Source organism: Chaetura pelagica, unplaced genomic scaffold (assembly GCF_000747805.2).
Source record: "Chaetura pelagica isolate M959 unplaced genomic scaffold, ChaPel_1.0 scaffold123, whole genome shotgun sequence".
Lineage (NCBI taxonomy): Eukaryota > Metazoa > Chordata > Aves > Apodiformes > Apodidae > Chaetura > Chaetura pelagica.
In genome coordinates, this window is record NW_009953295.1 from 6,451,346 (window position 1) to 6,465,976 (window position 14,631).

Sequence of the window (14,631 nt, forward strand, 5' to 3'; positions counted from 1 at the left end):
CCTGCTGACTCTTTCACTGACTCCCTTGATTTGAATGGTTTTGCACAAGCAGAATTGGTTTCAATGGGATAAACTGTTTTATTGGTAGGATGTTTGATGAAGATACGGAAGAATGAATTGAAATAATCTGGCTCTACAGTCTTAAAAGAGTAGAAAGCAGAAAAAGCATGGTCAATATTAATATTGTACTCCCAATGACCTGGGGTAAACAGAATGAGGAGATCAGTCGTAAAAGGAGGTGCTATTTTGCATACCCACCATTCAGAGCAGAACCACACTTCAGCAGCTTTAAAGAAAGCATTCACAACATCTTTGAAATGCAAGCTTGAAACACAGAACATACTGTGCATTGAAAGACATCCATCTAAAGAACAATGAGTAGGCATTCTATTTTTGAAAAAATATGAGCAAATAAATGGCACCATAGTACCCTTATTTGTAATGTGTAACAATTAGTTCTAGGGATAATTGCTAGATGCCTCTTTACAAAAACTCCATTTGTTGAATATGTTCTGAAAGTCGCTATGTATGTGTCACATATAGAAAGTTGTTGATTGCAACCAGGATCACGTACTATCTTCAGAAAACTAGTAAAAGCCAAATAGAACTATCAATTATCCATTTAAATTCAAATGTAAAAATATATTTGCAGATGGTTCCTGCTATGAATTTAGTCCATTATTCCAGACAACTTAGCTGTGCACATAAAATCATCTTGAATAAAAAAAAGAACACAAAGCACCAGGAAAGAGAAGCTTCCAGTGAATACCAGTTTCTTCATCACACTTCGCAGCAGTGATTGTTTTTCCTTCATGCACCAGGAAATTTTGCACTTCATGATGAAAGAAGACATGATTATTGCTGAAAGCCGACATACATTTATAAACCACACCTAAAGCTACAAAAACACAAGGCAGAACTTGAAAGATAAGTCATCCTTTTCCCTGCAGTATAATGCAGACTGTGCTGTAAACCAAAGACTGTGATTTGTAATAGTCAGCGATCAATAATAGCATGTAAATCCTCACAGAAGTGCCCAGGACAGATGTCCCTGACAACACTAATGAGTGTGTATTTAGGCTTCAGAACAGAAAAAAGACTTTGAATCCCGTTTTGGGTAAGAGAAAGAGTTGCTACTCATATATTGGTGGAACAGGCATTTGATAGAGTGTTGGCTAGAAAGAAAAGAAGAAAAAAATTCCTTTTTTTTCCCTCATTCTTTTTCCTCTGTCATTTCCATTGCTTCTTTCTGTCTTACTGCATGATTGGTGTATTCAGCTCTTGTCATTCCCTCCATACCTTTCTTGTTCAGTCATCCACATTCCTAACCATCTGGATGCCTGCTGACATTTATGTGGGCCTAATCACCACTGCCTGAAAGACAATGCCCAGAAAGCTTACAGCAGCCTTCTAAAGTTGTAATCTAATGAAGTTCAAACTAAAGATTTTGAAAACACCTGCTTAGCTGCCATTATAACTCTACATGTGTCTCATTTGGTCACCGTGGGCCTTATACCTCCCTACAGGTCAACATCACAGAATTTTCCTCTAGACACAAATATCTGCTATATACCTGGAGTTAGGTATACCACTTCCTTTGTGGGTAATGGTCGGAGTTCTCTTCCTCTTCCAACCATCATAAAGTCTCTTCCAAGTCCTGTCAGTGGCCAGGATATCTACCCTCTCTATCAGCCAGAAAGGAGCTCACTTCCATGGATGGTTCATAGTATACAGAAGATACCTACACATTTTTTCTGCTCTTGAACAAAGATTTTGCCCTATAACTGTCTAAATATGTAAAATCGGCTTATTATTTATTATTTATTATTATTTATGCAAGTTGCTGTATTGTTATCTCTTGATCTTTTTTCCCCCTTTAGGATAATTATATGCCTTTATCTTCATATTCTCACTGAGTATATTCTAACCACTTGCTAGTGCCAATAGCCCAATATGTATTTAACTTAATTGGTTGGTTTGAACTGTAGCAAGCCTAGGGCAGTATTATTATGCTGCATGTATTAACATATTCTGTGGAAAAAAAATTCTCTAGTTATGTTAGGTCTTAGCTGATACATCACCACTTTGTGAAAAAGGACATCTTTTCACTTTGAATAGTTTTGAATGCCTTTTTTCTTTTCCATTCTAGAATGGAATAACAAAAATGGATATTGTTATAGAATAATTCACTGAAAATAGCTGAAGCAATAACATGGAGATAAATTCAAGTTCCATAGCGGGATAAACAAACCATATCCCCAGGAAGCCAAAGTTGACAAACGCTAGTAAATTTATAGTACTTGTTTTTAATATTAAAGCTTTCACTAGGTGTTATTACCTGGGCTATGTGATTCACAGTTTAATTAGATGGGAAAAATGTGCAGAGCAGCAAAGCAAATTGTCTCTGCCATGAAATCTTTGAAATATCAAAATATTTTCAATTCCACACCAGGGTAAAAGCTATGACCTTTTGATGATTCTCTTTTGGGAAACAGCATACCACCTTAGAGAGCACTCACACTGAGATGAAGGCACAAATCCTTCCCTTACTTAGGCTGACTTATCAGCTTTCAACTTAAAGATCCACAAAATTGCTCTAGGCATCAGGCTGTGCAATATTCTTGTGTGGCAAGGCAGTAGAAATGCTCTTTCCTTTCTGCTGCCACCTGTTCCTTGTCTGGACTTTTAAAATGTTTCTATACATGCAAGCACACACATATATATATATATATTTAAATTCTGGCCAGCTATAAGGAAAAACTTTGTAAATGGTTTCTTTAGGCCTTGTGATCTGTTTTTTTTTGTTATGCTGTGTGAGGCAATGTTTGCTTTGAGGTGTTTTTGCCAGCAACTCGTTGTAGATGGCATTCCTTTTGCAGCAAATTGGAGGGTTTTTTTGTTACATTGGTCTTTCTTACTTACACAGTCATCTTGAAAGTTTTCTAGCTCAGGCTCCTGTGTATAAACATTTAGATTCAGTAAGTGAGTAGGAGAGATGATTTCTAAAGGGTAATGATGAGGAATGTCAGTTCCCCACTGGAAAGTGGATTTATCACTAAGAAAATAAGTCTATTCAATTATGTACGTTTCTGAAAGAGATTACATTGTCCTCATGTTGCACACCTGAACTACTGTGTGCTTACTGTTTTCCAAAATCTTTATTCCAACCTTAATGCAAACACTTTAAACAATAATAGAAATAAACCTCAGTTACTCTCACAGTATGCAAATCAATTTAGGATTCAGACAATGAAGAAATGACATGTGAGACCTAGTGCACTCTAGTACCTGTTTCTTTCCCACTCTTTTCTGACATTAAAATGAGTGTTAACACTGCAGGTGTGCATACAACATGCAGCAGTTAAGGAGACAAAAAAGAATGTTGGTTAACAAAGGCAGGGTCTGCTTCAGTGCTCCAGGGAATCCTTGGAAGATCAGTAGGTGTAATGCAGGATGCTGAAACAGCCTTTCAAGTATTTTAGGCTCAGAATCAGTAAAGGCAAAATGCTAGTGAGACATTTCAGTTGGTGATTTAAGCATGAGTAAAAAGAGAAGAAAAGACTGGAACTTCTCAAATTAGTGCAATACCTCTTTCCACCGGTCTACCTAGACTTGATTTTTTTTATCCTGTGAAAATCCATTGCTTTCCCACCACTCTGTTTTTCTGTTTATTAATGCCATGCTTAGAATATTGTATATTCTGTGATGCCTGGGGGTAGATTTTTACTAAAGAAGATGTCCAACCATAGCTGTGCAATGTGTTTAAAAATTCAGCATGACATCTATTAATGGAAACGTAGTTAGGCAAATATATCTTGCATGAACTGAAATTAAAAAGTTATACCTCAAAGTATTCACTTACCAAAACAGGTTATAAGGAGAAAAGAGTTATATATTATTGTATTGCTTTTATTCAATATTTTAATCAAGCTGGCTTGGGTCCCAAAAATTAAACAAACAACAGTCTCCCAAGGGATTTCTCAGAATGAACAAACTGCTAATATTACAGGTGTATCTCATAACATCAGGTTTCAGGGTAATGAAATGGCCACAGCCTTTGTTTTTACATGAAAAGGAAAGGAAGAAAGGAAGAGAAGAAAAAGGAAGGGAAGGGTAAAAGGTCTTGTTTTGATAGATCAAAAACATTTCCATCTTTTTTATTATCAGCTGACAATAATGAGAGGTCAAGTCAATAAGGAAACTTCATTTTGAACTGCTGCTTTAAAACTGTTCGAGTTTCTATTACTTCCCACATTTATAAGTAACTTCGGGGTCATTTGAGTTCTTCAGATCATTCCAAACCACTATTTCCCGTTTGTTGAATCTCTGAAAGTTCTCTGAGACACTTACTGAGGATAGCATAATATTACAGCACGTAATTTTTTTGTGTGCTAAGGTTTGGCTTGAAGTGACTTCATTCTCAGCCTTCTTTTTTTATATAAAATAGAACTTTGCTGGCTGCTTTCCAGGTTGCAGTTAACATCTGAGATGGGCCAAAACCCAGCAGTGTGCTGGATGGAAGACATCCTGTGATTGAGACTATGTATGTGTTATACTGGACAATGCTACAACTACCTTATCTTCAGTGGCAATGTAGATTGTAACAGGAGGAGTATTAGTTATAAGCTACTTCTTCTCCAGGTGCAGTGATTATTCCTATTCAAATGATATGCAAAATTAGGAAAGTACAGGGTCTGCTAGGCCTGTTTTCCCAAAACAACCCTTTTGCTTTATGTGATTTAAGTGGTTGCTTGCAAAGTCAAGCTTAGTAATCAGGATAAAATAGAATTGCAGATTTCTGGAAATATCAGCAGCATGAAAATCAAGATAATAACAAAAAAACTCACAACTACAGAAATTATTAAAAACTGTAGTTCTGTAGTATCTAGAGAACATACATCATGGAAGTGTTGCCAGAAACTTTTTTCTGTAATCTGACTGTTCCTGTACCTCAACTACTTAGTTTAAAACTGATTTTGGAATATCTGTGCACAGGCATTCCTTACTGAGCACCAATGTTAAAGTGATAAAATATGAATTAAAAAATAATAGCAATATTGACTCAAAGTAGAGATGCTCAAAGTGCTTCTCACCAGAACAAAATGGTATGTTCAGATTCTAGAAGAGATAATGGAAATTTCCATTTGTTCTACACAATAATGGCATATTGAATGACTTAGTGTTAACAATATGTGTACTCTTAGTTAATCTTTGACTACAGAGATGCAACATAGAAAGTGCAGACCGTCATATAAACAAGAACGAATTTTCCATATAATGATGCACTGTTAGAAGGCACTTTCCTTATAGAGAAGAGACCCTGAATAGAGCTCAGCACCCTTGAGTCCTTTCATCATCAAGAACTGTTAGTTTCCATCTGGCCAAAGAAGCTTATTGTCTGTGTATGCTCTACCTGTTTGCTCTCTGTCAGTGAATTATAGTGTCAGGAGGGGGAAATAAAGATGTACAAATTTACCTTTTCAGACGTAGGTGTGAGCATTCCTTTTCTCAGATTCTGAAACTCATAGCTAAATTTTGTTTCTCGAGCAAAAAGTAAATGTGATTCTCCATTCATAATCTTTTCATAAGACTCTTTGGCTCTAATAATCAAATTCATAGTTAAATAACCTGACAATTTGAGATATCTCAGTTTGCCAAAACAATATCCAACAGCACTTAGTGCTGACGGGCTCTGAGATACATAATCTCTCTCTGCCTCTGAACCTGAGAGACCTGACTCTTCATTTGTTGTTTTTTGCTAAGTAGTAGGATACATGGGGGGGTTGAAAAATAAAGTTAATTTTGTCTTCCATTGATACAAAGGGAGCCATAAGTCTGTTTTTATAGTTTGTTATGCAGATCCAGAACCTTGAGATCATTTAGAAAGCACAGCTTGTTCTTCACCTTTCAATGCAGGTATCTGAACAGGTTTTCATGTGTATGTTTATTTGAATTGTGTTTCATCTGGCACGGTAACTGCTATTCATCTGGATGTTCTTCTCATCTTTGTGAATCAAATGGACCTTTAGTACTAGTATCAAAGATAAGATCAGATACACAGCTGACATAAATCATCCTAACTCTACTGAGCTGCTTGATTACTTCTGTCAAAGTTCAGATCTTAAACTCGTTGCCTGCTTACTTCTGTGCAATGTTAATATATACATAAAATAGCATATTTCCTGCTGCTGTCATAAGGGATCATATAACTAACCACAATCCACTCTGAAGCAACGAACCATGAAGGCTTCACCACAGAATGGAGTCTTCAGTTGGCATCCAGATATCAGCATGGAATGGAGATTCTTGGATTATAATCTCTGCTGTATGAATGATCTCTTATCAATGAGGAATAGTGTAGAAATGCTTATTACTTTTGCTACATTTAACTAAGAGTTGCTGTTAACTTACCCATAAGCTTCTGGAAGTAGAGCTGGAGTCACTAAAAAATGGGTAAATTTTTGTTAGTAAATGGAAGATTATGGTCAGTTTCTGTTAGCTACTTTGAGGAAAAGTATATCTATCTTTCTTCCCATGAAGGGTTGATTAATTTTGGTCAGAACTAACTAACAGGGTTGTCCATGTCTAGCTTTGGTCTTCTGGCACATGAACCTGTGCCTACAGTGTCATAGTCATAAGCAGAATTAAAATTTATCCTGCAAATTCTCTCAATCTGTGCCTGGGGAAGAACAGAGACCCAGCAAAGAGACTCCTTCTCCCCACTGCTTCCACTTTGGGTCAACCAGTGATAAATGCTTTCATTGCAATTAATTTTCAGTTAATAAGATTTTGCTTCATCCAAATCGTTTAGAGCATTCTAGGCAAAAGCTAATAAATAAGCTGATTTTTATTATAGTTCAGTGTTTGCAATTAGACACAAAGGCTTCATATCCAACTGGCCCATCATTCCTTTAAATGTCGTAAGGGCAGGTTCATATCCACACCTTATTTGTGCAACTTGCATGCATGCTGTAGTGATCATGTGAGGATCTTCAAAAGTTGGCAGTTAAGAGTGTGCAGAAATGTGTCTAAACTGCAAAACATTTCAGAGATCCTTGATCACAGAATCATAAAATCACAGACTCACAGAATCATAGAATGGTGTGGGTTGGAAAGGACCTAAAGATCATCTAGATCAAACCCCCTTGTATAGGCAGGGACACATCCCACTAGAACCCACTTGGTAATTGTTAGTAGTTATTATGAATGCTATAGCTGCAACATTCAGAGCATATTAGGCCTGAATATGTACCCTTCTTCTTTGTAGATTTAGATGAACCTTGCATTGTTCTCACTGGAATGCTTCTGTCATGAGTAGCTATTTTAAACATAACTCCAACTTCTTGATGCTGTTTCATTGACAGCAGTGACTGTACCACATGTGTGTGCTAAGCTTAATTCAATGGGTCTGCAGTGAGCCATTCAGAAGACTGAGGAGACAAATGAGCAGCTCATCACAAGTCCATCTCTCTCCTCTCCTGAAGGGGATGCTTCTGTGACAGAAGGTCACTTCTAGCAAGGTGAAAATACATGATAGAAATAGATCATCTTCATTCCAGTGCTCAACCACAGTGATCCTAGCAGCTTTGTGTTAGAGGTTTGGTCTTCTTCAGAAGACCCCTAGGACACTGTAAAAAGTACTGCTCATATTGCCTTCTCTTTCCAGTGATAATTTCAGCCATTTGGAGTTACAGAATTGAAAGGGGCTCATCTGAGGCCCAAGTAAAATCTGCTTGACTGTCTGGCTAATGCAGTGACTGTACTTGTTACAGAACATATTCCTTGCCCATGTCTAGCTATATTAACACTGTTTGGAGTTCTGGCTTACTGCATTTCTATATTTTTTGGTCCAGCTTGCTGAGCTAACCATGTACAAAGCCTTAGCAACAGCAACCAACCTAAAAGCTTCTTATCTTCTGCCCAGACAGATTCAAAACTGGGTAAGCAGAATGATAGATCTATGCTTTGTCTTGCTCTGAGTGTATGTTGTTACTCTGTGAGCAAAAATATTGCCCACAGGCTTTCAATAGCAAAACCAGATGGTTCTAAGGGCACTCGCCATTTGAGGGTGTTTGCAACAGATAATTGTTTGAATGTTAAATAAGGCACAAGGTTTTGTTGCTTTCATTTAATTGCTTGTGTCTTCTTTATCCACTTCCAAAACACGGCAGTGGGTCAAAACAGGCACTAGTTCTTGGGGCTTTGTGTGCAGAGTGCTTTACTGCTTGAATGTCTGGTTTATTTTGTTTTTCTTTGTCAGCCCAGCCTGGGAGAGACCACCATTTCAGTCTCTTCTGTTCAGCCCTTGGGTGTGTTCTGAGCTTTCTTTTGTTCTTGGTAGAGGGGAAAGTGTTGAAGCAGTGTAATATTTATAGACAAGACTATATTTTTCTCCCTTCATTTATGCTTGTGCCCATGACCTAGCAGGTTTAAGCATGTTTCCAGAGAGTCTGAAATGTTCTTATTAAATGGAAGTAAAATTATTGATACCTTGAGCTGTGCATTTCAGGCTTAATTACATTTACTTATTTGACATGTCTGTTACCATTAGCACTAGGACTCTATATAACTCTTTCACAGACTGTCCCCTCTGTGTGATCTGCGTATGTCCTGTCAGGAATGCTGACCGTATGCTGCCCTTATGCACATGGTCGTGGTGTCTGGCCAGGTCCACGGTGGCCATTTATCTTCCCATGAAGAAAAACAGAGTGATAATAGAATCCATGACGTTTTTGTCCTGCTTACAAATGCCACAAATGAGAAGATGAATATATTTAAGTAGAACATTTTTTCATACTGAGTCCAGGAAACTGCATGGAGACTTTCATCGCCAAATTCTTTGAGCTGCATAGCTTTTGAATTTCTTCCTAATTATGATATCAGGAATGGCAAATCCAAAAGGTCATTTTATGCGGTCTTGCAAGCAATGCTTTCTCCCTTTCTTGCTTTTCCTGAGAAATTACAATGAACTGATGGTGATTCTACTAATATAAAATCATAGAATCATGGAAACATAGAATCCTAGAATAGTTGGGATTGGAAGAGGCCTTTACAGATCACCTGCTCCAATCCCTCCTGAAGTGAGCAGGGACATCTTCAACTAGATCGAGTTGCTCAGACCCCTGTCCAACCTGACCTTGAACATTTACAGGGATGGGGCTTCTACCAACTCTCTGGGCAACGTGTTCCTGTGTCTTACAACCCTCATATTATTCTTTTTATTTAGTCTAAATCTACCCTCTTTTACACAGAATCATTATGGTTAGAATGGACCTCTAAGATCACTGAGTCCAACCATCCACACAAAAAAAACCCATTCACAACCTCTGGATGTGGCCATCCAATCAATTCCTTATCCACCAAATAGTCCACCCATAAAATTCCTATCTCTCCAATTTAGAGAGAAGAATGTTGTGAGAGACCATTTCAAAAGTCTTCTAGAAGTCCAGATACAAGACATCCATAGCTCTTCCCTTGTCCACTGATATAGCCACTCCATCAGAGAAAGGTACTAGGTTAGTCAGGCAGGACCTTCCTTTGTTGAAACAATGCTGGCTGTCTAAAATTACCTCTCTGTCCTCCATGTGCCTTGTCAGAGCTTCTAGGAGGATCTGTTCCATGATCTTCCCAGGCACAGAGGTCAGACTGACAGGTTGGTAGTTCCTCGGGGTCTCCTTTTTACCCTTTAAAAAAAATGTACACAATGTGTCCCCTTTTCCAGTAACCAAGGACTTTACTTGACTGCCATGACTTTTCAAATATCATGGAGAGTGGCTTGGAAACTACATCAATGTGTTTCCTCAGGACTCTGTGATGCATCTCTTCAGGTGCCATAGACTTATGTATGTTCACATTCCTGAGGTGGTCAGAAACCCAATCTTCTCTTACAGTGGGAGGAACTTAGCTCCCCTACTCCCTGCTTTGCTTTCCCTCCACTCAAGAGGTGTGGGAAGAGAGGTTGCTAGCAAAGACAGAGGCAAAAATGTTGTTGAGTACCTCAGCCTTCTCCCTCTTCATTGTTCCTAGTTTGCTAGTTGTATTCATCAGGATAGGAACACTTTCTTTGACCTTCCTTTCCTGGCTGATGTACGTATAGAAGCCCTTCTTCTTATTCTTTTAATCCCTTTCATCCCAGCCAAGTTCAGGTCCAGCTGTGCCTTGACCCTCCTGACCCCGTCCCTACAAAACCAGGCAACGTCCCTACACTCTTCCCAGGATACCTGGCCCTGCTTCCACTGCCTGTGCATTTCCTCCTTGCCCTTTTCAGTTTGACCAGCAGGTCTCAACTCAGCCGTGCCTGTCTCTGCCCTTCCTTGCCTGATTTCTTACACTTGGAGATCAAGAGCTCTTGTGCTCTACAGAAAGCATCCTTAAAGAACTGCCAGATCTGTTCTGTTTCCTTGTCCTTGAGGACAGTTTTCCAGGGGGTCCTATTGGCTAACTCCCTGAACAGCTGGAATTTTGCTTTCCTAAAATCAGGATCCTGGTGTTACTCCTTGCCTGACCCGTATTCCTCAGGACTGTGAACTCCAGTGGTGCATGATAACTGCAGCCCAGGCTGCCTCCAATCTTGACATTACCAATTAGTTGACTTGCATTGGTCACCATCAGGTCCAGTGTCACATCCCCTCTGGTAGGGTTGAAGAAGTTACCCTCAATGCACTCCAGGAGACTCCTGGATTATCTACAGTTCGCTGTGTTACTTTTCCAGCAGATGTCTTAGTAGTTGAAGTCCCACAGTAGGATGAGAGCCTGGAAACATGGTGCCTCCTGTAGCTGGAGTAAGAAGACTTTGTCAATAGGCTCCCCTTGATCAGGCAGCCTGTAGTAGACAAACCCCACAGTTTCCTTTGTTGTCTTGGTCTCTCATTCTTAACCACAAGCTTTCAACCTGCTGGTGGCTATTCTTCAGAAACAGCTCCTCAGACTCTACCCTTTTCTTGATGTAGATGGCAATGCCTTCACTCGACACTGATACCTGCAGCATGAGCAACAGACAGTGGTTGCAAGCCACCAGGCTGCTAGAAAGTTATGTCTGGTTGCCATTGCTGAAACTTGGTGGGACAACTCCCATGACTTGAGTATGGCTATTGGTGGCTATGGGCTTTTCAGCAGGGACACATGTCCCCATTACTGCCATCCATTGTCATTGAAGGGCTGTGGCAATCCCTGCTGCCTGACACTTGGATGGTTGCATGTTCTTGTGGGAGCTCAGTCTGGGTTACCACATCCATTCTGACATATGCAGAGGACAGAGCTTTCCTCTGGGTGGATGCTCCTTCTGAGACTGCATTTACTGGGTGTTTCAATCACTGTAAATTAAAGTAGACCAGAAACAAATGAACTAACATGTTGATCTAGAAAATAAAACCAGGAGTTAAAATGAACACCCCAAACAGTGTCTTTGACAACTGGCAGAATATTCAGAGGTTTCATTCAAGCCTCCTGCTACCTGTGGTAGGCACCAATAATGCACTACCTTTATGGACTCCCTTCCAGCACCAAATAGGCTTCTCTGCTTCAGCCAAAACCATTTTTTGAGCAACTTGTCAGCTCATTAATGTCAGTCTGCATGGGACTGTAATATGAGGTTTCTGAAAACTGTCTGGAAATGATTTTCTGAAAAAGTTAGACTGTAGTGTCAAAATGATTAATATCTTTGTAGCTAGAGATCTCTGAGAAATCTCTATCTGAAAAGAAAAGTCTTCTGTGTGCTTTCAGGTATTTTGATATAATAATAATTTTAGGGGTGAAAAGCTTTTGCTTTATCCTTTCTATACATTGCTGCAATTTATGGAAAAAAAACCCCAAAACAAAACACTGTACCTGTGGCATTATCCAGTTCAATGTGTGGAGGTTATTCTGAATGGTGTGTCTGCAACACTGTAGAAATGCCTAAGGAAGTTTTGAAACAGCTTACTCAGATAGTGAAACAGATCAACTATGGACTCATAGACACCCTGTCTCCCAGGATGAGTTCAGATTCACTTGGGCAATGGTTTGGCACCAGTGTCCCTGCACTGCAGCTCCCAGTGTTCCAGGTCCCCAAAGACCTCCCCAGGAAGGGGTGCCACATGGCATGACCCTTTGGCTCCATAGCTGTATCATATGGTTGTGGATGCAAGTGCAGGAGGCACTGTGCACCCTTGTCTCAGCACAGCTTTGGCACAGCTAAAGACCTCAGATACACTCATAGACAGCTATGGTGCTTCAGGACTCAAAGCAATATTTGTGTGAAGCTGTGTCTGAGACAACCAGTCTTGCTGGAGCAGAACTGTCCCCATCTTTGACACAGCTGACATGTGGCCAGGCTGAGCAGGTAGATCACTTGTGGAGGTGCTCTGGGAGGCCAGGCAAGCTTCAAAGGCTGTGTTGGATTATACACTGACAATTGGTCATCCTTGGATCCATGGTGCTGTACAGTAAATTAAGAGTGTGGGTCTGAATCTTTTAAATCAAAAAACAGGATGGAGAAAGCCTCTCCTGTGTTCTGGATCACTCATCTCTATAAACAGTTGTATAGGATAGAGAGAGCACAACAGCTTCTTGCAGCTTTAAAAGAAAAGTGGTCTGACCCATGTATCTCATGTTAACAGTGATGCATTACTGAGGCTTGCCTCACAAGGATTTTCAGACTTCCTCCTGCCCTTGGCAATTCTTTGTCTGTCCCTTGGCAGCTGCACACAGGGGAAGCTGGCAATTTTGGATTGTTGTTGTGAAGGGCACACACCATTTCAGGCTCCATTCAGCATGCCCGAGTACCCAGGCTAGTGGCCTGGATGCTGCTTGAGGACTGGATGTAGCATTTTGTTCCCCTGGTTTCCTTTCACTTCTTACATCATGTTTCAGTTTTAAACAAGCAGAAGAGGAAAATTTCAAACATTATGGGTAAAGTAACAGCTCTTAACTATAGCATGTGTTTGAAAGTCACCTTTCACCTCTACCATGAAGAAGTGAGCCCTTCCCCTTGTCCTCTGGGGAAGGGGTACCTAAAGATGGACAAATGCAGCCTGGAGTGAAGGTCCCTGGCAGGCCTTTAAGGCGTTCACTGCACTGGCCACACTGGGGAAGTTCACCACACAAAATATCTGAGGAGGCAATTACAGAGACACCAGAGGGATGTGTAGTTGTATATAGAGAAGAAGCTTTACTTGTTAAGGTAATCTCAAGTAATTAAGACTTTTCCCAGAGTAATTGCATGTGTATATTCTGCTAAGCGTTAGGAAGAATTGTTTTCACTAAGTCCCCGTTTGCTTTTCTGTTTTTGTTTTGCTTTCCATTCTCCTCTCTCCCCCACTTTTTTCAGTGCACTAAAATAGCTAAAACAGCTCATACATTGTTTTGGGATTTGTAGTACTTCTGTTATGCTGCAACTTGACTTTAAAAAGTGAAGCTTGATTGGCCCAGCCTTCGAGCTGGAAAATAAACACCTATGCAGAGCAGCATACAAAAGAGATGCAGGCGTAGCCACGTAAAGAAAAACATCTAAACATTTATGCGATTACTAGGAACAGCATATTGTCCTGTACCCATGTCCTTCTGGATGCATTCCAAGATATTAATAGCAGTAGTGGCAGGGCTGTACATTATATTGTTATTTCCTCCTTGGAGAGAACAGAATGTTAGACTGTGAGAATATGACATGGAAACTATGCAAGTTGGCTGCCCTCTTCTACTTTATTTACTCCTTCTTGGATCTTTCTGACTTTGGTTCTTTTGCAACCACTTTAAAAGGGATTCACTTTTTGCCCAGGAGAAGGAACACTGGAATTTCCACTCTGGATCAGATTATGGACACTAATCCAGGCTTCTGTTTCTATCTGTCAGAAACACAACAGATCTGAATAGTCAACAATGCATTGAACAACAGTGTGATATTACATTTGCTTTCCTCTTGAGTCATGACAGTGATCAAGAAACATCAATAGGTGTGAACATTGATAAGCTTCATTATTTTTCATCTCGTATACAGAAATAGACATTATACATTCAGATAAATGTCCCTTCCTTTCATTATCTGTCTCACTAAGCTAGTCAACTACACTGTATCTTCTATGAATTTTATCTAGGACTCAGCTAAGAGCAGGCCAAATACTGAAAAGAGACAGGTCTAAGTAGCTGGGCAGAAAACAATGATCCAGTTTTTTGTTCCTCTTAGGACAAGAGCTGGTGACTTTCTGAGAGAGAAACTGCCGTTCTGTTGCTAAATGGGAACACAAGTGTCTCTTAAACTGCTGTAGTCTGGACTGAGTCTAGCCATGCTTTCCAGGACTGGGTTTTTAATTCAGTGGTTTCCCCAGCACCCTGATGAGGAGGAAGCCAGCAGTGCTGCTAGAAGTGTCAGTTCCCCTTTTTTCATACCTCCTCCTCTCTCCCACACATTCCTGCCCTTTGCACCACGCTGACTCTTGTGCCAAAACAACTGTTCATGTGGTGGCATGGGAAAGCAGCTTAGGGAATTGATTCCATATGAATCTTGCATTTCTAAGAGCTCGAGCCTGTTTCCCACTGTTATTCATGATTCAGGTGCATGAGCTGACACTTGTGCGCTCACATGCAGTGGACAGCTCAGGGCAGATGTGAGGAGACCCAGGGAGGGGAGGAAGATGAACAAGGCTGGATCCACCTGCA